Source organism: Coenobita brevimanus, chromosome 6, assembly GCF_032717465.1.
Source record: "Coenobita brevimanus isolate Jiangsu-jjx chromosome 6, ASM3271746v2, whole genome shotgun sequence".
Classification (NCBI taxonomy): Eukaryota; Metazoa; Arthropoda; class Malacostraca; order Decapoda; family Coenobitidae; genus Coenobita; species Coenobita brevimanus.
In genome coordinates, this window is record NC_136959.1 from 22,631,575 (window position 1) to 22,656,621 (window position 25,047).

Here is a 25,047-nt window from a genome sequence, read left to right on the forward strand (position 1 = left end):
CAATTATTGGCAAAGCACGTCACTGTCGCATCACTATATATCACTGTCACTTTCAGTATTTACTCAGAGAGTGGTACTCGGCAAAGCACGGAGTTACACATAGAGCGACTTGGCATTCAAGGCACTGGTGTGTGCTCATTTTTCTCGTCGTAGGCCTTCGTGTGGTGGTTGAACATACTCTGCAGCGGCCCTGTGACAATCTGCCGCCTGCTTTAGGAGGCAATTTCACAAGCTGGTGCCGGCTCATGTAATTGCGGCACTCAAGTCGGTCAGGTTGTGTGTCAGAGTGTCGCCTCGGGATCAATGCCGTCACCTGACCAAATCGTTCAAGTAGCTGCTGAACGACAGTCTTGGAAAACTGTCTCAGTGATGGTTGCCTTATGCCCCCGACTTGTGTCTTGTAAAGAATGAAGGCATTGAGCATGCACATATCGAGCATGTGCAGGCAAGCCTTCCTGTACCATCGGGTGTTTCTCCTGAGACAGTCTATTTCGCCAATCATCATATCAGACTTATCAACGAGTCTCATATTTACATTATAATCAATGACGGCATCAGGCTTCATGATTGGCTCTCCCGTCCTGTAGCTGACCTTCCCAGTTCTCTTCATTTCCCCCTTGTGGATGGTGCTGATCATATTGACAACCTTCTTGTCATGCCACCTGATCGCAAGAAGCTTTTCTGACTTCTTTAGGTGAACATCTCCCCTGGATGATGATGATGCTTCGGGGAAACTAGGCCACTCTTTCCTATAGCTCCGTACAGTGCCAACAGTGCCAATGCCGTGTTCAGCAAGGTATTTGGAGAGTTTCGGTGCTGTGTAATAATTGTCTGTGTACAGCACATGATTACCACCAAAATACCTCTCCATCAGCACTTTTACAACGGAGCCAGAGAAGCCAAGGGGGTCTTTCCTGTTCACATCCATTGTGCTAGCCGAGTAAATGACAAAATCCATTATATACCCCGTCTCACAGTCACACAGCACAAAGAACTTTATCCCAAAGCGGTGGCATTTGCTGGGGATGTACTGCCTGAATTTGAGACGTCCTCTGAACAATACCAGGGACTCGTCTATGACGACTTTCTGCATAGGCCTGAAAAATCGCATAAATCGATCCCTAATCTTGTTGAGAAATCCCTCACTTTCCACAAAGGGTCAGTTTGGGACGGGTTGTCATTATCAGCGAAGTGCAGGTATCCAAGCAGCTGTCGGAACCGATCCCGTGACATATACTTCCCGAATATGGGGATAGTAGTTATGTCATCCACGAGCCAGTACTCCTCCAACTCATGTCTCTTTATATGGGGCATCAAAAACATGAGTGCAAAAAAACATACAGCTCTCTGATCCCGACAGGCAACCACGACACTTGCTTTGGCGAGCCAATAGGTCCCAGCCCTTGTGCTGCACACTGAGTTGCATACCTATTGGTCTCATCGCTGACATGCTGCACAATTTCATCATCAAGGAAGGCCAGGAAGTAATCAACAAACTCATCACCTGCGTTGCATGGGAAGGCAGGCTGTATTCCAGCATTTGTCATATCAAACGGTGGATTGTGTGGCTGGAAATCTCCACCGTCAGTCCAAACAAATGCATCAACTTGCCCTGTGCGTGGTTCAGTGGCAGGGGCAGGTTGCATTTCACTCGTTTCCCCGTGAGAAGGAGCTGATGTAGAGGCAATGGGTGAGGCAGGAGGTGAGGCAGGAGGCAAGCGGGAGGTGGGTGAGGCAGGAGGCAACGGGGAGGGGGGTGAGTGCGGGGGCGGTGAGTGGGGGGGTGGCGCGGGTGAGGGAACTGAGCGGGGGGCAGGCGGGGGGGTTTCTGACCTGGTGCATGGTGAAACTTGACCCTTTCTACCCCGCTTATCACCTCGCTTATCGCCTCGCTTATCGCCCAGCTTTGCCCTCCAACTGCCACGCATCCCCTTTGTTCTAGGCCTGCCTGCACGGCCTGCACGGCCTGCCTTCCCTCGCTTTGCAGGCTTTGGTAATTCGTACTCCTCAGATGATGTAGACTGAGGAGAGGGCACGACAGATGATGATGATGATGATGTGAGGGCAATTGGGCTAGGGGAACGGGAAATTGATGGGAAATGCGTACTAGGGCCTGGTGTGGGAGACGTGAGCCTGCGCTTCACTCCCTTCCCACGTGCAATACCAGATTTGCCCATAGGAGCCTTTCCTTTCCCAGAGTAAGTTGGGGGTGGTGGGGGGAATCAACACGATCACTTTCATCACTGTCACTATCAATGGAAAATGGTTCACCACCAATCACTGCCAAATCATCACTGCTTGCTGTGAGTGTGTCACTTTCACTGCCACAATCAAGAGTAGTACTTACTGTTTTGTCCAGCTCAGTTCTAATTTCAGGAGTGCTCAACCCCTTCTGCCTCGCCGTCGGCAGTTCCTTTACCGGTGTAGAGGTAGAGGGAACACTAGCACTAAACATTGTAGAGGAGGAAGCGAGTGACGATGAGTCGGGACGGAGCGCCATTATCACGCACAGAGCTGGACAGATACTGACTGACGCGGGTCAGGGCAGGGGTGGGGGGGGGCCCCTCGGGGTTGGAGGAGGGAGGTGTGGGATGGCTGGCGTGAAAGAACTCGACAGCTACTCTTGCGTGAGAATATTTGCGCGCCGGGAAAACGCGCGGTGTTCAAAATATTCACGATCATTCCAGAATGCCACCCGCGGTTTGGTCCAGTTTTGTCGCCGTCATTCTGGAATGACACCCGCGGTTAAGGGGTTAACTTGCGCGAGCTTGAATTATCGAGGGGGTGGGTATTCCCTGACTGTGGTGAGTAGTGTGTGTGTGTGTGTGTGTGTGTGTAAAAATAACAAAGATTACGCGAAGGGGGGTTGGTATATGAGGGACAGCTTCAAGAATGGTGGTAAGGACTGGAGACACTTTTGTGTGTTGCACTCCACTAAAAATGAAGTAATTAATCATAAAAAAATATTAACAAGACACGGAGACACAATTCATTCATCTTTAAGGCACGGCTAACCCACCATATAAACAAACCACCTAGAAACTGCACCAATCACGAGAGTCGTTACGCTAGCATCTTGTAACAGGGATGTGGATCAAGCTGTGACGCTGGTGAGATGTTGGGCATCAGTCCGTTTTAGTGTTAATGGGCCTCGGGGATGCCTTCGCCGATGAAGTCAAGAGTGTCATGCATAAGAAAAGAACAGCAATTCTGCATCTGTGTATCATCGATTTGCACCTCAGAATGTTCCTAACCATTTCACTGTTGTTCCTCTAACTTTCTTTCTGCCGAACACCACATCTTCTCCTCTAAACCTCACCTTCTCTTCCTGACAGAGACCCAGCTATCTGAGGCAACTGACAGCAAACCCTTTTCTGTATCCTCCTACTTTCTCTATACTTATTTCAGAGCCAAAGGTGGTTGTTGTGTATATGCACGCAACGACGTATCTTGCTCTTGTGTTCCTCAACTTGATTCTTCTGACTACACTACTCTCTGGCTTCGGCTTTCCTGTCATTCTCTGACTAAATATATCTGTGCTGTTTACTGATCCCCTAATTCTACTGACTTCGAAAAATTCTTCAACTATCCTACTTCTACGATGGAGCACATTCTATCCATTTCTCCATTCCCTGAAATCTCCATTCCAGGAGATTTCAATATTCACCAAAACCTTTGGCACTCCTCTCCTTTCACTGATCCACCTGGTGAACAAGCCCAGATCTCTTCTATCCTTAATGACTCAGAGCACCTTGTACAGCACCCTACCCGTATCCTTGACCACCTTGGAGAGAGCTCCAACATACTTGACCTGTTCTTTACAACTAATCCTTCTGCTTACGCTGTAATCTTTTCTCTCTGTTGGGCTCCTCCGATCACAACTTTATTACACTGACCTGTCCTATCGCTCCGGTGCGGACTGTGGATCCCCCAAAGAAACATCGACTGTGGCACTTAGGAACTGCGGTCTGGGAGGCTCTCAAGCAGTAATTCTTTGATTTTCGCTGGAATGATTATTGCTTCCATGTCCAGGATGCCATCAGAGCGTGCCTTGCGCATTACGGAGGTTATTCTCTTGGGCATGGAAGCATATATTCCCTTCTCATATCCTCTGACTAATAGAAGAAAGCCTTGGTTTAATCACGCTTGTTTTAATGCTGTCTGCAACAAGAAGAGGGCCTATAAAAGGTACCAGAGCCAACTCACCCCTGAATCACATCTTGTCTATGTTTCTGTCCAGAATCGTGCTAAGTCTGTTTTTCGGTCTGCTAAAAATAATTTCATCCGTACTAAATACTCTCAACACTCCAACTCGAATTCTTCCTGTTCCTTCTGGCACCTTGCCAAAAACCTTTCTGACAACTTTATCTCATCATCCATCCCTCCTCTTTTCTACTCTGATGGCTCTATAGCTATTTCTTCTACAGATAAAGTAGATCTCTTCACTCAGACTTTTTCCTCCAAACACACCTTAGACGATTCGGGTGCTGTTCCTCCATCACTTCCACCCTCTGACTTCCTCATGGATGACATTAAAATTTCTTCAGCTGATGTATCTTCTGCCATCACTGGCCTTAATACTTAACAAGGCACATGGGCCTGATGGAGTCCCTCCTGTTGTCCTCAAGAACTGTGCTACTGTGCTTACACCCTGCCTAGGCAAACTCTTTCGCCTTTGTCTTTCAACTTGTACCTTTCCTATTTGCTGGAAGTTTGCTCTCGTTCAGCCACCCCCAAAGAAGGGTGACCATTTCTAACCCTATAACTATCGTCCAATTGCTTTAACATCCTGTGTCTCAAAAGCTTTCGAGTCAATTCTTAACAGAAAAATTTTAAAGCATCTTTCCTATCACAACCTTCTTTCTGATCATCAGTATGGGTTCCGTCAGGGACGCTCCACTGGCGATCTTCTCATCTACCTTTCAGACTCCTGGTCATCTTCCTTTTGGGATTTTGGCGAAAGCTTTGCCATTGCACTTGACATCTCAAAGGCTTTCGATCGAGTCAGGAATAAATCTTTAATATCCAAACTGCCCTCTTACGGTTCCTATCCTCCTGTGCCTTCATCTATAGCTACTTTTTTAGTCGTTCTATAGCCGCTTTTGTAGACAGCCTTCGTTCTTCTCTTAGATCTGTCAATGTGGTGTTCCTCAGTGCTCTGTCATATCACGAACTCTCTTCCTTTTATTCATCATTGATCTTCTAAGCTGTACATCTAACCCTGTCTATTCGTACGCTGATGACTCTACCCTTCACCTTTCCATTCAGTTCTCGCAACGTCCATCTCAGCAGTTACTTCAACAAACAAGGGATGAGTATGCGCATATCTAATATTTGACTTGGTTTGTATCTCTGACTGGGGTAAAAATAATCTCACTTTTTAATGCACCAAAAACGCAGTTTTTACACTTATCAACCCGACAAAATCTTCCACAGGTATACCCACTAATGTTTAATAATATCCAGCTCCATCTTGCATCATCCTTGAACATGCTTGGGGTTTCATTCACTCGGGGCTTATCTTGGAAAGATCATATTGCATCTCTTGTAAAATCTGCTTCCAGGAGATTGGGTGTGCTAAGCCGACTCCGTACCTTCTTGACCTCTGCACAGTTGCGGACTTTATACACGGGTTTTATTCGTCCCTGTGTAAAGTATAACTCTCATGTGTGGGGAGGCTCCCCACATACAGCTCTTCTCAGTAGGGTGGAGTCAAAGGTTTTCATCTCATTAACTCTCCTCCTCTTACTGACTCCCTTCAACCTCTGTCACTTCGCAACACTGTTGCATCTTTATCTCTTTTCTATCGCTACTTCAGCGGTCACTGCTCCTCTAAACTGTCTGCTTGTATCCCTCCACCTATACAACGGGTGCGTAGCACCCGTCTAGCGACAAACTCTCATCCCTTTTCTGTCAAACTCTCTAATGCAAGGGTTAACCGTTACTCCCAGTCCTTCATTTATGAAACAAGTCAACTCTGGAATTGTCACCCTCTGTCTGCATATCCTACTTCATATGATCTCCAGCCTCTCAAACGCATTGTGTCTAGGCATCTCGAAATGAACGGATCTTTAATTTTTGCTCTCATTTGTATTGTTTTTGTTTTTTTCTTGGCAGGAACTGTTTTTGGGCTCCGAGCCTTTGGTTCCTTCTTTCTTACATTAAAACAAAACAAAACAAGAAGAGCTCCTATGGTGCTTTGATTGCTGATTTCTGTTTTGACTACATGACATATGTTGGACTCTCTCGGCATTCCCTCACATGCACGGTGATCTTAAGCACTAATGTTTTATGTCTGAAGAAGATGCAACAGTAAAATCCAGTTCGAAATTACACAATGTGTGTGTGTGTGTGTGTGTGTGTGTGTGTGTGTGTGTGTGTGTGTGTGTGTGTGTGTGATGTAGAAGTTTACTTTCTTTGATGAATGCTGAACAAATTCATTTTTTTTTTTTAGTCACACGAAGGCAACGAACAGCCTTTCACATAAAATTCTAAGCCGCCAACACAACAGAGGCGAATATCAAGCGGCTCAAGGATCCAAACCCGTTTGATCTTTCATTTAGTACTGTCTAGGAAGGGTTCAGATATTAAGTTCACCACAGACCCAGAGTTCATAAAAAATGGTGTAGGGACTCCTTCACAATTACCCAAGATGGCTACACCTAAGTGAGTCAGAGGACCAATCTGGTGTATTAGGAGCTCAGAATTTTATGTCGTTATGGAGGATTCTCTTGGTTCCGGCACGAGGTTTCCCTGGACTGTGTATTGGCAAGGGCACGGCATTCTGTACTGGAATGATGATGGCTATTGTGATAAATACATCTCCCAGTCTCTTGTAACAATGAGCTACACGATGACCTGTTCGTTTACAGTATCAACAAAATGTCTTAGTTCTTCTTTTAGATCTGGCATGGTCATGAGAGAGGCTGTTTTGTGCCGCAGGTCTTGCATGTGACACTGTTGGTGAACGTGGTGTAATGTTTTGCCTATTCAGTGGACATGAAACGTGTCTTTGGCCTTGAGACTGAGGAGGTGGTGTTGGGCTGGTAATTGGCTGAACTACAAGACCTGTCTGAGTAGCCATAATACCAAGTTTCTCTTCAATCTGTACCAGCTAACATGGTTATGTCATCCCTAGGGGAAAACTCTCAAACGCAGCATTTAATTCATCCTTGCTAAGACAATTTAGAAACCTGAGATAACTGTATAACGGTGCTGCATTATTTAGTGTTAAAACGATTTTTCCCATATCATCAGTTTCCCCCCACGGGCTGTTTCGCAATGCCTCAAAAAGTTCCGTTCCTGTTGGTGCTGATACGACAGCTGCCTCTAACAGCGTATTCTGTTTGGAAGAGATGAACTTATCCTTTCTCATACTTTGTAATGGTCTGTAGATGCTCATCATGCATCCTGGTTTCATGTGGTTGTAAAAAAAATCTGCGAATTTGTTACAGCATTCATCAAAGAGAGTAACCTATTTCACGAATCTACATCTTACGAGGGATCCCACGGTGCCTAGTCGCCAGTGGTCGCTACTCTATAGAAGGCCCTGGGTGAGCCTAGGGATGAAGGCTGCCTAACTTATGGTCGTTTGGAAGTCGTACTAAGGCGTGGTGGTTTTTCAGGATATTTGGATGCTCGAGCAGTTCTGCAATGACCGTCTCTCTGCTGTCCTGTGTTTGTGTGTTTTACCACTGTTCTGTGTTGGCGATGCTCTGGTGTGGGAGGGATGTGCTATACCTTTGAACAGGATGTGGTTGATAGAATGTCGATATTTTTTATATTCCTTGTTATGCAGCGTATTTGGTTTGTACTATTGTTATTTCTTTGGTGTTTTCATTGGGCACGTTTTATTTTTCTTGTTCAGTGCTTTTTTTTTTTATGGGATATATATATGTGTGTAGGAAGGCAATGAGGTCACTGCAGTACTTAATGCTTGCTCTATATTTTGTTAGTGTTTTTGGTGAAATGAGACGCACTGAACCAATTGTGAGCTTAGTTTCATGTATTACTGAGATAACTGAAGTACGTGCGTGTGTGTGAAGGAAGCTGTGTATGTTAATTTATATATAAATCATAGTAGACGAAAAATGAAATTCATGAGAAAACGAGAGAGGCTGAGTGAGTGTTAGAACTCTCTCTCTCTCTCTCTCTCTCTCTCTCTCTCGTGCTCACTTTATATATCACCAGTGTAAGGTATTACAGTAATGAACGTGCCAGATCCTCGTGCCTACCCTCAACTGCGCAATTACACTCGGCCACCGTGAGTTCTGCCACCATTCAAGCCCACCTTTATGCCCTCAGTAAATTAAGAGGTTGATGTAGCTAGAACATAAATTGCACCCATCACAGTTACCATCATAAACTCATTTTCTTTGACGCCAAAAGTCTTCTCAGTTCTAGGAAACACTTTTTAACTTACAGAAAGTACGGGATACACAATTCCATAGCATCTTATTCCACTTTTGTATCTCTTTGCTAGATCAGCTTCAACTCACATATTTCCTGATATATAGGAACACCCACACTCAAACCTCTCACCCAGACACCCACACCCCACAAATACCTCCCCGGTCGCAGCCTTCACATCCACTACATCTCCCCACACGTATACATCCTCCTAGTATAGCGTAGTTTCCCAGTCAGTGTTCTCTCTGGCCGTTCTCGTCTTTCTCCATCGCATTGGCATTTTCCTGGCCAGAATTGCTCAGTGATTACGGCAAGTGTTGGACAGGGAATTCTATTAACATCTCCACTGCCTCTGTTAGGATTGAGCTCCTGAATTTATCGCTAATTTGTGCAGACACTCACGTTGTAATGCCTTAAAGGGTTTAATTGGAATCTGTGTGTGTGTGTGTGTGTGTGTGTGTGTGTGTGTGTGAGAGAGAGAGAGAGAGGGGAGGAGTTCTCTTGCCCTTTAGGTTCTACATTTTGTACTGCACCAATGATCTCTAACAGTTTTGTTACATCCACCGACGAAGTTGAAGGAGGTTCTGTATTAATTTGTTTCTGCCTTTCTGTCTGTCTGTTTATCTGTCCGTTTGTGTACAAGATAACGCAAAGAGTTGTGATCAGATCTCAGCGCAATCTAGTGGATAAATTGGTTGTAGATCAGGGAGCAGTTGGTAAAATTTTGAGGAGGATTCGCATCGAGATGCAAGAATAAATTATACATGACATTGGCGTCGTCGGAGGTATGCGATCTCTGAGATTCCGTTACAGGGCATAGTAGAGCCGTAGAATTAATTGACTGACTGTGTGAAGGCACAGAAGTATTCGTCAGGTAAGAAAAAGGAATTACGGCAGTAACTCATACATATTATTGGAGGTGGTGAAAGGTATGCGCTCTCTTAGTGGTCTTGTTTAGATATGCAATTTTAAGCTTGCTTTTGAATGTGTGCGTGTGTGTGTGTGTGTGTGTGGTGTGTGTGTGTGTGTGTGTGTTTGTGTGTGTGTGTGTGTGTGTGTGTGTTTGTGTTTTACCCATAGCATAATGTCCCAATAAAATCACCTTCCACTAACAAGTTCCATAACATTATTACTCTTGTGTAAGATCTTATTTACATACTTCCCAGGCACCACTTATATTACTCCATACGGGAAAATTCTATCATTCGTGATCACCGCGGACTGATTGCTAAGATTTAAGTATGTGTAACTTTTTTGTAACCGGAGATTCCCCGCTTCTTTGAATCACATTTGTAAAGTGATCTGTCAACTATTTTGTAGATTTTAAGAAAGCTTGAGAAACTGGTTAATATGAAAATTGGTGACAAACAGTAGTTCGTTTTAATGTGAGGGCACAGACATGTACAAACGCTATCTATCTATCTATCTGTAGCCAAATACCTTAATCCCGTAAGGGGTGGCCACAAACAAAGCGCCTCCATGTCGCCCTGTCCCCCGCCGTTTCACTGTCCTGCTCCCAGCTCACACACCCCTCTCTCACATGCCTCTATACTCCATTCCTCCATCCCATCCTTGGCCTCCCCCTCCCTCTCCCCCTTCCATCTCACTCACATTCATTCTCCTCGTTAGTCTCGCGCTCTCCATCCTCTCCTACAGATGCTGAGGATATATATTAAATAACTTAAAAAGTATTCTGAATGTGATTAAGAAATGTTAGGCTGAAGAAAGATGGTAGATGCAATACGTCGAGAAATAGAGTGTTTTGTTTAAGTAAAAGCCGCAACACTCCTGCCCCTTCCACCACCACCACCACCACCACCACCACGCAACATTCTTGAACGATTCCTGCCTCTACCACCACCACCACCACAGCCATCGCCAAGCCACACGGCCAGTATCACACGCCAATTTGTCGAACAGGGTGATTTGTTGTGGCTGACACCAAACCAGAGACAGTAATTGGAGGTGCGGGACTGAGGCAAATAGATCACCGCGACCACAGGATTCATTGCCCCGGTGATGGCAACATGTCTGGAATTACATTACTGACGAGAGAGAGAGAGAGAGAGAGAGAGAGAGAGAGAGAGAGAGAGAGAGAGAGAGAGTTATATACATAGTTCTTTATACACATACAATGTTGCCTTCGTGCGCGTTTCCAGCGAAGCAGTCTGATATTAATTTAAAAAAAAATCGCAAGCCAGAGATAGTATGGGGGAGAGGAAGAGGCAGGCTGAGTGACGGAGCAGCAGTCTGACATAACGAGCGCTAATGTGAGTCTCACGCTGTCACTCCCAGAGAGAGAGAGGGGAGACTCAGCGGCAGTAAGAAGGGGGGGTGAGTGAAGATGGAAATCAGGGTAAGCGAATTCTTGAATGGGGAGAAAGTTGTGAGAAGATGGAATATTTAGACCGAGAGGTGATGGGTGTGAGTGTTCGATAGCGGAGGATTGAGAAGGGAAAATGCCTTTGCGATAGGCGATGACGGCTGGTGAAAGATGAATTGAAAAGGCTTATTCTGGATAGAAAGATGGTGAAATCTTTGTGCAGAGAATGAAAAGGCAGTGAAGGTAGTGTGAAAGGAAAAGAGACTGCGTAAAGAGGTGGCATATGTGTGGATAAGGGCGAAAAGAAGAGAAGAAGGGGTGCTAACAGATGAGGGATGTTAGTGTGGCGAGTGGCTGGACGGGGGAAGGAGGGAAGATATATTGCTCTGATAGAAGGCAGGATGGAGTAAAAGGGAGTTTTGGGAAGGAGATAAAGGGAGGATATGATGAGAGTTGGAGATGTAAAGAAATGATGGGAGCAATTACCAGGAGATGAGAAGGTCTGTGAAACGAGGAATAAGAGTATGTTGGGAGAAAATGAAGGAGCCTGGATGGATTTGGGTCCACTCAGTTTGGAGCTGGTGAACGTAATGGAGGAGTTGGAACACTTTAAACGGTGACGCAAGGACCGATTAGAGGTAAAAATGTGAGAGTGGAATAAGATTACAGGAAAAAAACGGACTGATCTAAACAAAGATGCATGATAATCCCATGGTTAACAAACAGTGCTGTAGAGGGTAGCCAAAAATGTGTGAAAATATTTCATAATGATATAGTGATAAAATGTTAAAGGTGCTGTAATAAATCGTATATGATAATGCATTTCTGTGCATTCCAGGAAGCTTAAAATTTACATGATCATGGGGAGGGCAGAGCTCCTATCCCAGGGCTGGTTGCTGAGAGCAGACTTAGTAGTCCCTAGGATGGACGCGAAAATAGGTGTGTTGAGTTTATGGACGCTGCACAAGTCAAAACTTTGAAAACTCTGCTGGGGAGTTTAACTGGGCAAGTATGAAACAGTTATCAAAGTACAGAGAACTATGGAAAGAACAAGAGAGACATTTACTGGGCAGTAAGAGAACACCGACGACTAATATCCTCACGAAAATGCGGATAACTGACTCTGAGCTCCCCTGTCGTGAGGTGTTAGCTCTTATACAACTACTGTACAGTATCATTTCAGTTTTACACTTCAAGGAGTGCACAGAAACATATAACTTAAATAATAACAAAAACTTATGGAGTATCGCTACATATTGCTACTTCATAATGCCTTCTATAACTTTATCTCTTTCTATGTCTGCCCTCCTCTCTTCCCATTTCTCCTATCATTCCTGTCACTTTTTATTACTCTCTGTCCTTTTCAGGTGGCTTTACATTGAGTGGCAAGCCTAATGGTTTCCTGTAAGCCAAGACATACAACGCTGGGTGGTAACCATATAACCAACCCATACGTGTTCCTTTCGTGTCAACATGTGTGTTGGTGGAGGGTTAGTGTCCCTCCCCGTAAACGAATAACTTAAAGACAAACGGCCACCCCTTACGGGATTATGGCGTCTGGTTATAGATAGATAGACAAACTTTCTCTATATTATCTTCAAATACAGACATCCAATTTAGGTAACACTACTGTACTGTATATCGTTGGATGGGTTTTGAGAGAAGACAAAACTATAACTATGGTAAAGGAGGTGTGCCTGACGAATGTTCAGGAGCTGAGTACTTAAAGTCAAATGAATGCATATTAGACTGTGCTGATATTAATGAAGTGAATGCTAGCAGCCTGGTTCAGTTTTCTGTTTTTTTGAAAGACGCTGATCTAAAAACTGTATATGCATTGATCTGATACGTTTGTCGAGACACTGTGATTCTCAGTATGATGTGTGGTTGAATGAAAAATAGCCTAAAACGAATTCGTGAAAATTTTAACATTTCGTTGATTTGCTATAAAAACGTGCATAATCTGTTGCTGCAAGGGCGAATATTTATTTCCCTGGACCTTGATACTTGCCGGCAGGCGAGCGCAAATGGGGAGGCTTTACCAGATACACACACACACACACACACACACACACACACAGTAGTCTGTAAATATTAAGCGTACTGAATATAATAAGCATTGCATTCTCTTGGGTCTAATGCCCCTCCCTCTCAGCCGCTCTGAAAAAGCAGACAACTATTTTTTTTTTCCTTCCTGCCTCAAACAGCCCAAACATAACGAAAAGCAGCGGGGCACGTTCTAAAAAATACAGTTCCATCATTTTTAGTCCAATTATCCTTATGAACTAAAGAATTTCCGTGCGTGAAAAGTAATGGATTTAGATGCGGAATTTGGCCCATTGTTGTTGCTGTTGTCTCTCTGGTAGGTGGACCACAAGCGGACCATCCTGGTTGGGGAATGCTTGTATGAGTGTGAGTTTCTAAACTATCAAGATTTAAGTAGCTTCACACACACACACACACACACACACACACACACACACACACACACACTATTTTTATAGTTCTACCACTGCTCACCCTCTGTCTGTCTGTTACCAACCTACCTACCTTCCAACCTGTCTTTCTATTTTTTTTTTTTTTTACGTCCAAGTCTATCACTTCTTCCACTCTTCTCACACTGTTCAGCATCATTTTATCTCAAATCTTCTTTTTTTCACCCCTCCTCCCTCTGCTATCCCCCTCTCCCCTCCCACACACACCCCTCTCCTTGTCTCCCTTCCTTCGACATTTCACTTACCTCTCCACCTCACCTCACTAACTTATTCAGAGTTTTACGGCCTCCTTATCTCCTTGTTCTCATTTTTTATCTGAAAATGTTTACTTGTTTTATAAATATTTGAGGTCACCTTCCACATAGTCTCTCTCTCTCTCTCTCTCTCTCTCTCTTTCTCTCGATGACTGTATACACCGTGCTTTTTATCCTTTTTTCCCCCTTACATTTATTATCATTGTTGGTTTCTATTTCCTGTTTTCTGCCTCCTCGTACTTTCTTGATAATTCCCCCATCTTATCCTTTTCCTAATTAGTCAGTTTATTTTATATTTTCTTACTGTTTTTCTCCCCAATTTCGTTTCCTCTTTCCGCATTGTTCTTTGCATTACTAACAGTTCACATCATCCCGATAGTTTTCTAGTACGTTGTTCTTCATTTACCTACTTTCATTCTTTCAGTTCCTTTTTATCTTCCATTTTCTTCCCTGTTCTTTGCGTCCTCTGTTTTGTGTTTTGTTCATTCTCTCCAGGCCCTGCTTTTTACCTCCCGCTGAGCATCCAGGCAATTGCAGGAATAGACAAACTCGGCAAACATGAAGACCAAAAATTCCCTCAAAGAACAAAGTCAAGACACAGAAGAAGCTTAGGGAAACGAGAACATCTTGATAAAAAAAAAAAAAAAATCGATGCAGATGGGAAAAAAAAAAAAAAAAAAAAAAGATCTTGGAGACGAACTGGGAGACCAAGGCCAAAAAGACCACCACACTAACAAAGAAAAAGAAGAAGAAGAGGATGAAAATACAAGGAAGGAAATAAAATACGGCTTACCATTACAAGGCGAAAAAAACGATAGAATGATCGACTGCCACTACTTCCCACTCTTTCCTCGACCCACAAGTACTGTACGTGTGAAACGCCGGAAGAAAAAAGAACAGAAATTCGAAAAGCTTGGAGAAAGAATAAGAAGTTTTTCCGTCCCCTATGTCAAAATTAGAAGGAAAGGTTACTGCTTCACGTGGTATAAAAAGTGGTTGGTCCACAGTTTATCACTGTCCAGTCTTATGGTTAATTACTATCTCTTCCTCATTGCCATCTCTTCCACACTCTTCCTATTCCATCTCTCTCTCTCTCTCTCTCTCTCTCTCTCTCTCTCTCATCTTCTTCCCTTGGTCGCGGCCGTCTTTCCTTCCCTCCTTTCATCCACCCCTCTCCCATTCCTATCCCGGCCCACCACAAACGCTACCGTGACCCCTGTAAGGTAGGTCAGATGTGGAGGTCAAGGTGGCACGTGGTCAGGGGCATGAGAGCAGACCAGAGCAGTGTGATGCAGGAAGAGAGGAGGGGAGAGAGAGAAGAAAGGAGGAGGAGGAGGCTGGAAGAAGAAGAAAGAGCAGAGAGAAGGAACGAAGTGAAATTGGAAGAAGGGAGGAGAATGGAGAGCAAAAGGAAAAACCGTATTACTGTCCTCATTCCTTCAGGATGAAAGAGGATCAGAAATCCGGATCGCCAAGAGGGAAGAGGAGCGGGAGGAAGGAAGGAAAGAGCAGATGGAAAACAAGTTTGACCGCTGTGTGAGCTGGAGAGATGTGAAGAGTGGACGGCTCTGGGATCTTTAACAACGAACATTATTGAGCTTAAGTTGCGTATAACACTGCTTGTTCCTTGTTGTTTTCTTTTTTTTTTTCATACCGCTGCTACTCACTTTGCAACCAAACTAGAGTGAAAATTAATGTAACAATAAAACTGAATTAAACACCTATTAACAACACTAATCTGTTATAGAGGTTGGTCCATCTTAGGATAAAAATGTTCATAAATACGAACTGTGGAGCTTATGGCTTTCCCACTCCCTTCTCCCTGTTTTCCTTCCTCCCTCCTTGCCATCCCTCCCACTTTCTCTTATTCCATTCCCTCTATTCTCCTTATTACCTTCCCTCTTATTTCTTCACCCTCATCTCTCGTCTCCCTTTCAGCGTTGTGTACCGCACTGCCTGTTCATACGGTCAGCGTCGTTCATACAGATAGTGTCCACTTTATATCCAGACTAGAGTGAATATTAAATTAAGAAAAGGAGAAAATATTTGAGCTTCTAGGACTAGTAAATATCCATCGTTAAGAAATATTGCATCTGGTGGTTATGGTTCCACGCTCTCTTCCTCCTTCACCTTCCTTCCCTCCTTCCTTCCCCACCACCTCCTCTCCTTCCATGCTCACTTAAACCCTCTTCTCAGTATCTCCTTTCCCCTCCTTTCTACAAATTTCTTCACTTTCTCAAGAGATCACTTCCACCTCCTACACTATCATCTCTCCTGTCAGCCTCTGCTTACTGTCTATGTCTGCCCTTCACGTTTTTCCCCTGTCCTATCCTCCTTTCCTCTTCTCTCGCCAATTTCCTGCCTCTCTTCCCCTCCCGCCTCCATCCACTCATCTTGTCCTCGGTTAAAAATAATGTTATGGTTATTGGGCGCATAAATGTTCGCGAGGTAGAGCTCATCTACCTGCACTTTTTTCTTAAACATTTTCATCTTTAACATCAAAAGTCGCTTAAGTCTACAGCCGTGAAATGGAGGTGTCAGAGCATGGGGCCTTGCTAAATACACTAACGTTTATGGGAGTGAAGCTACCGAAAACAGCAGCTAGATAAGGACGCTCTTAGACGTAGTCCTGCATCTTAAAGGGAAAAAAATTACCTCCTCCCAATATTATCGTTTACCAATTACCGTCTTCATTCATAACTACAAGAGTGAGGTTATATGCTGTGTGACCCTCAGGCAAACAGCACAAAAGAGACAGAGAAAAAGCCTATAAAGACCTAAAAAACGCCCATGCAAGGGTCTGGCGGTGATCAGATACTGTGTTTTTGTGATATGATAGGTGAAGGGGAACGAGAATTTCCCCTTTTTTAATCAGTTCACCTGGAATATCATGAAAAAGAACGAAACCCACAGTATGATAATACGGACTGGTGTGTGTCGTTAGGTGCTGGGCTGGCATTTATAAACCTAAAATATCATTTTAAGTGACTACACCCTAAATGAAGGCGCCTTTAGGTAATATCCTGGGGGGCAGGGGCGTTCCAAAGAAAGCCTCAGCAACTGTCCTGGAAGCTCTAGCGGGCTGCTAAAGGCTAATTTCAAACAATCCTTTTGAATCTCGTCATTGACTCGGTAATTCAGTAAATGAGGAGCTTTTATGCCGGCCTCTACAAGTGTCTGGAGTTATTTCACCCCATTACACCCCCCTCACCCTCCTCCCGTTCCATTTTTAATACTTCTGTCTATGTAATTATCTTCTCTCTTTACTCCTCACATGATTCTACACCTTCATTTCCTTGCGTCTGCCCTAATCGTTATTCATTCTGTCATCCGCATCACCTGGTTTTTTAGTTTTTATTTTCTTGTTTTCTCCCTTTCTCCACTCTTTTCCTACCTTTTTCACCTTCCCTCCTGTTCCACTACCCTTTTTATTTATATATATATATATTTTTTTTTGGCAAGTTTCATTTTTCATTGTAAGTTTCCGTGTCTCAGTCTCACCTTCCACACTCCACCTGCCCCTCGGAGCACCTTCCTTCACTTGGTTTCTCTCTGTGACTGTCCACCGTCCCCATCAGCTCAGGGGTGACGTGACGTGTGAAGCCAGCACTAAAGCGCTTTTGATCACATCCCTTTACCCATCCCCTTTTTTTTTTTTCCTTTATTCGGCGGCCCAAGGCCTTGCGTGTGTGTGTGTGTGTGTGTGTGTGTGTGTGTGTGTGTGTGTGTGTGTGTGTGTGTTCTGCTGATAATATTACGAACTGATTATATGTCCGTGGCAGACAGTCCCCATTTAAGCAAGTTTTCTACATACCCACTGGCATGAGTCTTATTCTTAAATCATTAGCAAATAATTATACAGTAACTTAGCCATACGATGCATTAATTCATATCAAGCAATCACAATATAAACAAAACCTTAACGTCTCACTTGCTTGAGGAGTGGAGTGAATGGACATGGGAAGTGAAGGTCGAATAACCGGATATCGCAAAGCTTTCGTCCTGATATCGTAAACTAAACCTTACTTAGTCGACAAGATTAAGTAGGTTTTAGTTAAGTAGTACATATCTTTTCACATTCCAGATTATCGAGTTGTTCGCATGTGCATTTTACAGTCTGTATATACAAGTAACTCTCTCTCTCTCTCTCTCTCTCTCAACGCAACCCAAAAGAAAATCACACTCCACACAAGAAAAGGTAAGCCACGAAATGCATCCCATCCGTCACAACACAAAGTAACGCAATGCAATAAAGCAAAACATAATGCAACACTGTGATACAATGCACCATAACACAACACAGTAACACAACACAGCAGGAACACAACACAACCATACAGCGTCCACCCATCATGCTTAAACGACACACAACACAGTCAACCCGTCACATTATAGCACAGCACAACACCACACTACATAACGAAACAGCGCAGCACATCATATCACAACAGTACACACTACAGTTAACACAGCATAACAACACAACACGGCATAGCAATACAAAGTCCACCCTCCACGCTGAAACACAATACAGCAAGACACAACACAAATCAACAATGTCGACCATTTACTTAGCAACACAATAAATACGCAAATATATACACGCAACAACACAACACTAAGCAGCTCAACACAGTCCACCCGGCACACTATAACGCAACACAACACAGAATAAAGTCGACCCGTCACGCTAAACACAACACAACACACAATACAAATGCTGCATAACTCTGGCTGTCTCAGGTGATGTGATGGAGTGATTCCTGATTCATGTATGGTAACAGATGCAAAGCTGCCTCGTTTCAACTCTGCCAACGCTAACCTTCCCTGATAACAGTTTGAGAACACAGTGGCAAATCTGACTCTGCTTTGCCCTCAGTTGGGATAATTTTGGCAGCGTCTTGGCAGCGTGCTACGTTTCCAGTTAAAAAAGTAACATCGAAGGTATAGTTTAACCGCTGCGACCACAATCGTTGTTTCTGACACCGACACCATTTCTGGAGAACTGTACGTTTTCTTTTTTTTTTTCTTTTTTTTTTTCGAAAGCTCTTTACTGCTTTAACTTTATAACAGATATAAGAAATAACATTAAATGGTAATGAACAAAAGGCAGTTCTTACATCGTTGCAAATATCTCCTTACATTAGTGTGCATGTAATCGGTGTTTCTACCATTTATGTTCCCCTCGAACGAACAAATAACAACAGTGATTACTAACACTAAGCAAAGCAGTTTATCTTTACAATAGTGCAATACCTACTCACGTAAAGCAGCTCGATTTTTTCACTTTCCTTACAACACCGACAGCAAAACCTATTTATAAGCGTTGTATTATTGGCTCTAGAAAAACGCTAACATAAAATTTGGTCCCCGACAAAAATACTCGTATATCAGGTAACACTCTTGGATATTGCTAGGAGTAAGATGATCACCAGATTCTTATCTGGTGTTAATAAAGTTCCCACATGTTTTCACATGTCATGTAACTTTATAGCTTATGTTTTTACCCCGTCCCATTGATTTGGGCGATAACCACGTTTGTTTACGAAGTGAATGCTATTTTCTTCAAAAAATTACGTTCCTTTCCGAGCACCTTACATGTATCCGCAACTTTCCTTCTCCCCCTTCCCTCGTTCCCTCCTTCTCCTGCCCTCTTAAGGAATAATCTCCCTTCCATCCCCCTGCCCTCTCTCGCCTTACTCCCCCACCCACTCCTTCCTCGATGAATAAACTTGTCCCCTCCCTCCTTCTCTCTCTCTCTCTCTCTCTCTCTCTCTCTGTATTAACACTAACACCACGCTGAACTCCAAATTCCAAAGCCCAAGGTAATTCGTCTTCAGACAGCAATGTGTCTTTAGCTTCATGAAAAAAAAAATAATTACCTGAAAATATCCACAATAGTCGCTTGGTGAACCACTGGGAAATCAATTAGGTATTAATGTAGGTTTCAAGTGACTCAAAAACAAACGTACTATTTACACATCTAAGAATATTACTAGGAGAAGAATTATTTATTAGAATAAGTCTTCAGAATGCCCAGTTACTAGATATGAGAACAGGTGTTAAACGGGCTCTTGTCATGTACCCGAGAGCCATACGTGACATAGGCAGAGAGAGAGAGAGAGAGAGAGAGAGTGTGTGTGTGTGTGTGTGTGTGTGTGTGTGTGTGTAAAATCGACACTGCTGCCTTGTCAGACACTATTCTCAGGAGAGTGTAATCTAAAAGAAACAGGTAAGGGGGATACCTATATCTGGAGGGGATACCCAGACAATGTAAGAAGAAACCATGGTATTGGCTTTGCAGTCTGATGCAACCTACTACAGAAGATCCAAGAATCACCGGTGGGTAAATCACAGTGGGTGATGTCCTGGAGCATACCACTCTCTCAAGGCCAGAATGCTACACTCATCAGTGACTATGTCCCAGTGCATGATTTTGAGGACATTGCCAAAGATTCCTATAATGATGCTCTGGATGCTACCATTCACTCAATACCACACAATGACAAACTCATCCTGCTTGGAGATTTTAATGTTGGAGTAGGAAAAGATAATCATCTCTGGCAAGGCATTACAGGCTGCCATGGTGCTGGTAACATGAACAACAATGGCCTTAGACTGCTTCCCTTATGCTCAAAACACAGTCTGGTCATCACCAACACCATCCTTCAACTCAAGAATAAACATAAGACTACATGGATGCCCCCATGATCTAGACAATGGCACCTAATGGACTATGTCATTGTAAGGCAGCAAGACTGAAAAGAAATTATTATAACCCAAGCTATGATAGGTGCTGAGAGCTCAACAGACCATAACCTTATACTCAACAAACAACAACTGAGTATATGCCCGCAAACATGCCATAGGCCATCCTACAAGAAAATGAAATGTATTTTTTGGGGGTGCGGCAACTTTTAACACCTTCCGCAGCACTATTATAAACAAACTCGCTCAAAGCCCACCATTTGAGTCAAACAACACTGCAATAAATCTAGATGCAAAATGGCTGAATATTAAAACACTGCTTCAAACCTCTGCAGAAGAAACCTTAGGCTTCTCTATTTGCCGCCAAAGGGACTGGATTGATGAAAATGCTGAGGGCATAACAACTGGTTGACTCATCTTAGCCCCTTAACCCTATTCCAGAATCTCAGAAATGAAACCCGAGAAAACTGCGTGACGTGGAGAACAAATGGTGGACTGAGCAAGCATAACAGCTGCAAAGGCTGGCTGATATGAATGACCAACATGGGTTCTACAAGTCCATGAAAACCATCTATGGGCCAACAAAACACAACATTGCCTCTCTTCGATCAGCTGAAGGGGAGTGCCTAAACTACAAGCAAGAAATCTAAAAGAGATGGACACAACACTTCAATACCTTTCTGAATCGAAGAGTCCCAGTGAAGCACAGTGTTTCTGAATCGAAGAGACCCAATGAAGCACAGTACCCTTGATAACTCCCAAATGTTTCTCAAGCAGCAGATCTCGATGTCCTACCTACACCTGCAGATACTGTTCAGGCCATCTGATCTCTAAAAAATAACAGAAGCCCTGGCCCTGTTGGCATACCATCAAAACTAATCAGGGAGGGTGGCCAGGTACTCCACCAGCACCTTCATGATCTCAAAGAGACTATCTGAAACCAAGAAAGAATACCATCTAAATAGTTTACTTTTGATCCTGTAACTGTCTGAAAGAAGAAAAGGTATCACTCAAACTGTGACAACAGCAGAGATATCTCCCGCCTTGTGAATGGTAGCAAAGTATCAGCCATAATAATGTTATCCAGACTGACAACTCATCTGGCTGAATCAGGACTTCTTAAAATGTAAAGTGGATTTCGGATGGAATGAAGCACCCGTGATATGATCTTTGTTGCCCGATAGATACATTAGAAATGCCATAAGCACAGCCGTGACAAATATTGCATTCACTGACCTTGCAAAAATATCTGACACTGTTAACAGAGAACTTTTATGGATTGCTTATTAAAAATGATGAGATGCAATCAAATTTCTTACCATCCTGATGAGCGTGATAATAACATGAATGCTCGTGTATGCACATCGGGAGGAAATACAAACCCTTCAATATGCACGTGCGAGTAAAGCCATGATGTGTCCTGGCTCCTGTCATTTTCAACATCTATCTCACTGTGGTCACCTTTTTATGTCACCAACAAATGAACCCTGATGATGGAATACAATTCCAGTCCCGTTTAGACGGTAACTTAGTTAATTTCAGACGTCTTCCAACACAACGACTGAAAAGGCTAATCTCCTAGAACTATAATATGCTGATAACTATGCTGTTCCTGCACATATCCTTAAGCCCTACAACACAGTCTCACCATCTTCTCCAACTTATACCATGCAATGGAGCTCTGAATGAATGTTGGTGAAACAGACATAGTACCTCAGAGAAACACCCCAGCTGAGCCTGTTGCATTTAAGATATACGGTGAAAATGTAAAACAGATGGAGAATTTTACCTACCTTGGAAATGTGCGCACAGATAAACTTCACACTGATGCAGAAGATCTTGCACGAATCAACAACGCCTCAGCCTCTTTCGGACGTCTCAGATCCAGAGTTCTTGGAAACACCAGCCTGAGAATCGAGACGAAGGAATAGTATATACAGCTGTATACCTCTCCATCCTCTTATACGGTGATGAATCCTGGACTACCTACCAGCATCACACCAAGCAGCTTGAGTCGCTCCACATCCAGTGCTTGCAACTCATCCTAGGACTCACGCAGGAAGTTAAAGTCCCTCACTTACAAATTCACCAGCATGCAAAGTCAACCAGCATAGATATCATGTGACTAAAACGGAGCTGAGATGGGTCGGACACGTGTTCATGCCTGAGCATCGTCTTCCCCGCCAGGTTCTGTACGGCCAATTCCCTGCAGCACTTTGCAACCCAGAAGGATAGAAGAGGGGATATAAAGACCATATAAGGACAACTCTGAAGAAACGAAACATCACATCAAAAGATCTTGTAACCAATGCTCTGAACAGAAAGCAACGTCGAGTCCTCTGCAGTGAAGTAACCACTCATCTCGAACAAGTCCGTAATCTGGCCAGCGAAGAACGTAGAGAACGGAGGCATAACCAAAACAGAATTCTTCCAGCAAACATGGAGTAGAGATGCCGACTGTGGCAAAGTTTGCAGATCCAGGATTGATCTGCACAGTCACACACTAGGCATCAATGATAATGAGAAACACATCCTTGTGAGTATAATAGGCGTCGTCTTCTATGGCGAAAAGACAGCTTTAATTGTGTGTGTGTGTGTGTGTGTGCTTCGATCTGAGGGCCAAATCATTCCACTTCTTGCCTCCTCTCAGACTTGTGACATAACAGCAATTCAGTTACCGTTATCTAATGCAGCTATAGGTGCCTAATGTGCTGCTGAATTAGAGAGATATTAAATGTAGATATAAGTGTTTGGTGAGGTGCTGTCATCGCGAAGGATGAGAGAGAGAGAGAGAGAGAGAGAGAGAGAGAGAGAGAAGTGCAAGCAGTATGTTTGGAAGAGCTATGCAATCAGCGCGAGATGAGAACTGAAATGTGAGGGTGAGGCAAAAGGAAAGCCATGAAAGTGAGGCGGCAGTGGTGGTGAGCTGTGAAGTTGAAATGAAGAATATGGCGAGAGGGAGACGTGGAATATGATGAAAAGCGAGGAAGTGTGATGGAAGCATGATGAGAGAGACGGTGAAGCGGAAAATGATGAAGGCGGATGGATGGTGAAAAAGTGAGGTGAAGTTGTGTATTTAGGGTTATGCGGTGGAGCACAATGGTGAGGAAACATGGTGGAAATGTAAATAGGGCTTGAGAAGCACAGATGGTGATAACTGAGATGGCCGCGGTGATTTGGTGCAGAAATTAAGTAGGAGGAACTGGAAAATGAAACACGTTATTGATGGAAGACAAAGCAGTCAAGTATTTTCGCAAGTGACCAGTAAAAGAGTTTGTTTGAGAAAACTGGTGTTCAGCTACTTGATTTTGAAAATGTGCCGTAGAAGTTGAATTTGTGGTTTGAGGGTAGTGGAGTCGTGAAAAGCAGTTAAACACCAAATACGGATTACCATTTGTAAGTTGTTTAGTCCTGTCTTGCCTCTTTTACACCAATAACAAATTAAGCACTAAGGAAATTGTCTGGATGTTTAATTCTATTGGATCTGAAAATACCATCTGATAGATTGAACTTAAAAAACTGATGACTTATAATCTTTTTCCATATTACTATTTTGCTTATAGCATCTACTTCACAACTGCATTTCCAACTTCCTTTTCCCACACTGTTTCTTTCTTATGTCTCACTTTTATCAACACTACATTTTCCATTTATCATTTTCTTCTCTCTTTTTCGCATTTCTCCAGGTCTTTTCACTTCTTAAGGCTTTTGGTAACCTACTTTAATTATTCCTCTCCTCTCTCTCAGGTACCACGAACACGTCTCACTGCCATCCGTGTGGACAGCAACTCTTGCGATGAAAATTTAGTGTTAAATATGACGGTCCTTATCTTCCCTCTCGGCACCGACATATTGACTTGTATCTCTTATCCGTTATTTGTCTGTTGTCATCCCTTTTCATCCTCACACTCACAGCATATACACAGCCCATTACTCCCTCGCGAATAATTCACGATTCTTCTCTTATAATTTAAATTCTCCCTTCCTTACACTCCCGATGCTTTATTCCTCCACACAACAGTACTGCATATCTTCCACTCTATGGCGGCCACGCAGTACTCGACTACACTATTTAATCTCATCCTTTTTCGGTACAAGTTACTTACGCATGAGGCAGTCGACGTTGTAAGGTTTTCATGTAAGTGGTCAGTTCTGAAAGTCTCTCCCAGCATATATGTCGCCTTGCCTAGATATATTTATGTTTTTATTTTAAAAATGTATCTTAGGCAGCACATGATGAAATGATCTTGATTTGGGCTGACATGTTTGCGTTTCGTAGGGAGCAACGAACTCGACTGGATTTTGGCTTCAGGTTGCGGATTTTTGCATGAAAATTCACACCTGCCACATTTTCCATAAATTCTTAATATGGTAAAGATTATGTATTTTTTTCATTCACACACACACACACACACACACACACACACACACACACACACACACACACACACACACAAATTCTCTCTCCCTCTCTCTCTCTCTTTCTCTTCCCTAAATACCCTAACCTACTTTCTCTTTTAGTACTAATGTTACATTCTACTCTCCAGCACTGCCGCACTTCCCCCTGCTACCAATACATTCTCGCCCCATCTTTTATTAATTATCCTTGCCTTCTGCCACAACGGTAGGATACACACAACATAGATGACTACATAAGTACAGTAAGCCAACATGTCCCTGGAGAAGTTTAACAGCAGCAGGTGTCTAGATGTTAAACATAAAATAAGGCTTGAGCAGTACCTTAAAGTGCCAAACAACAGTGTGGCTTTAGCATTATTTTAGTGTTCAAACATTCACTCCTTCACTGAGATGACGCCTCCTGTATTTTACTCCTGTGATCGCCAGATGCTTTTAATTA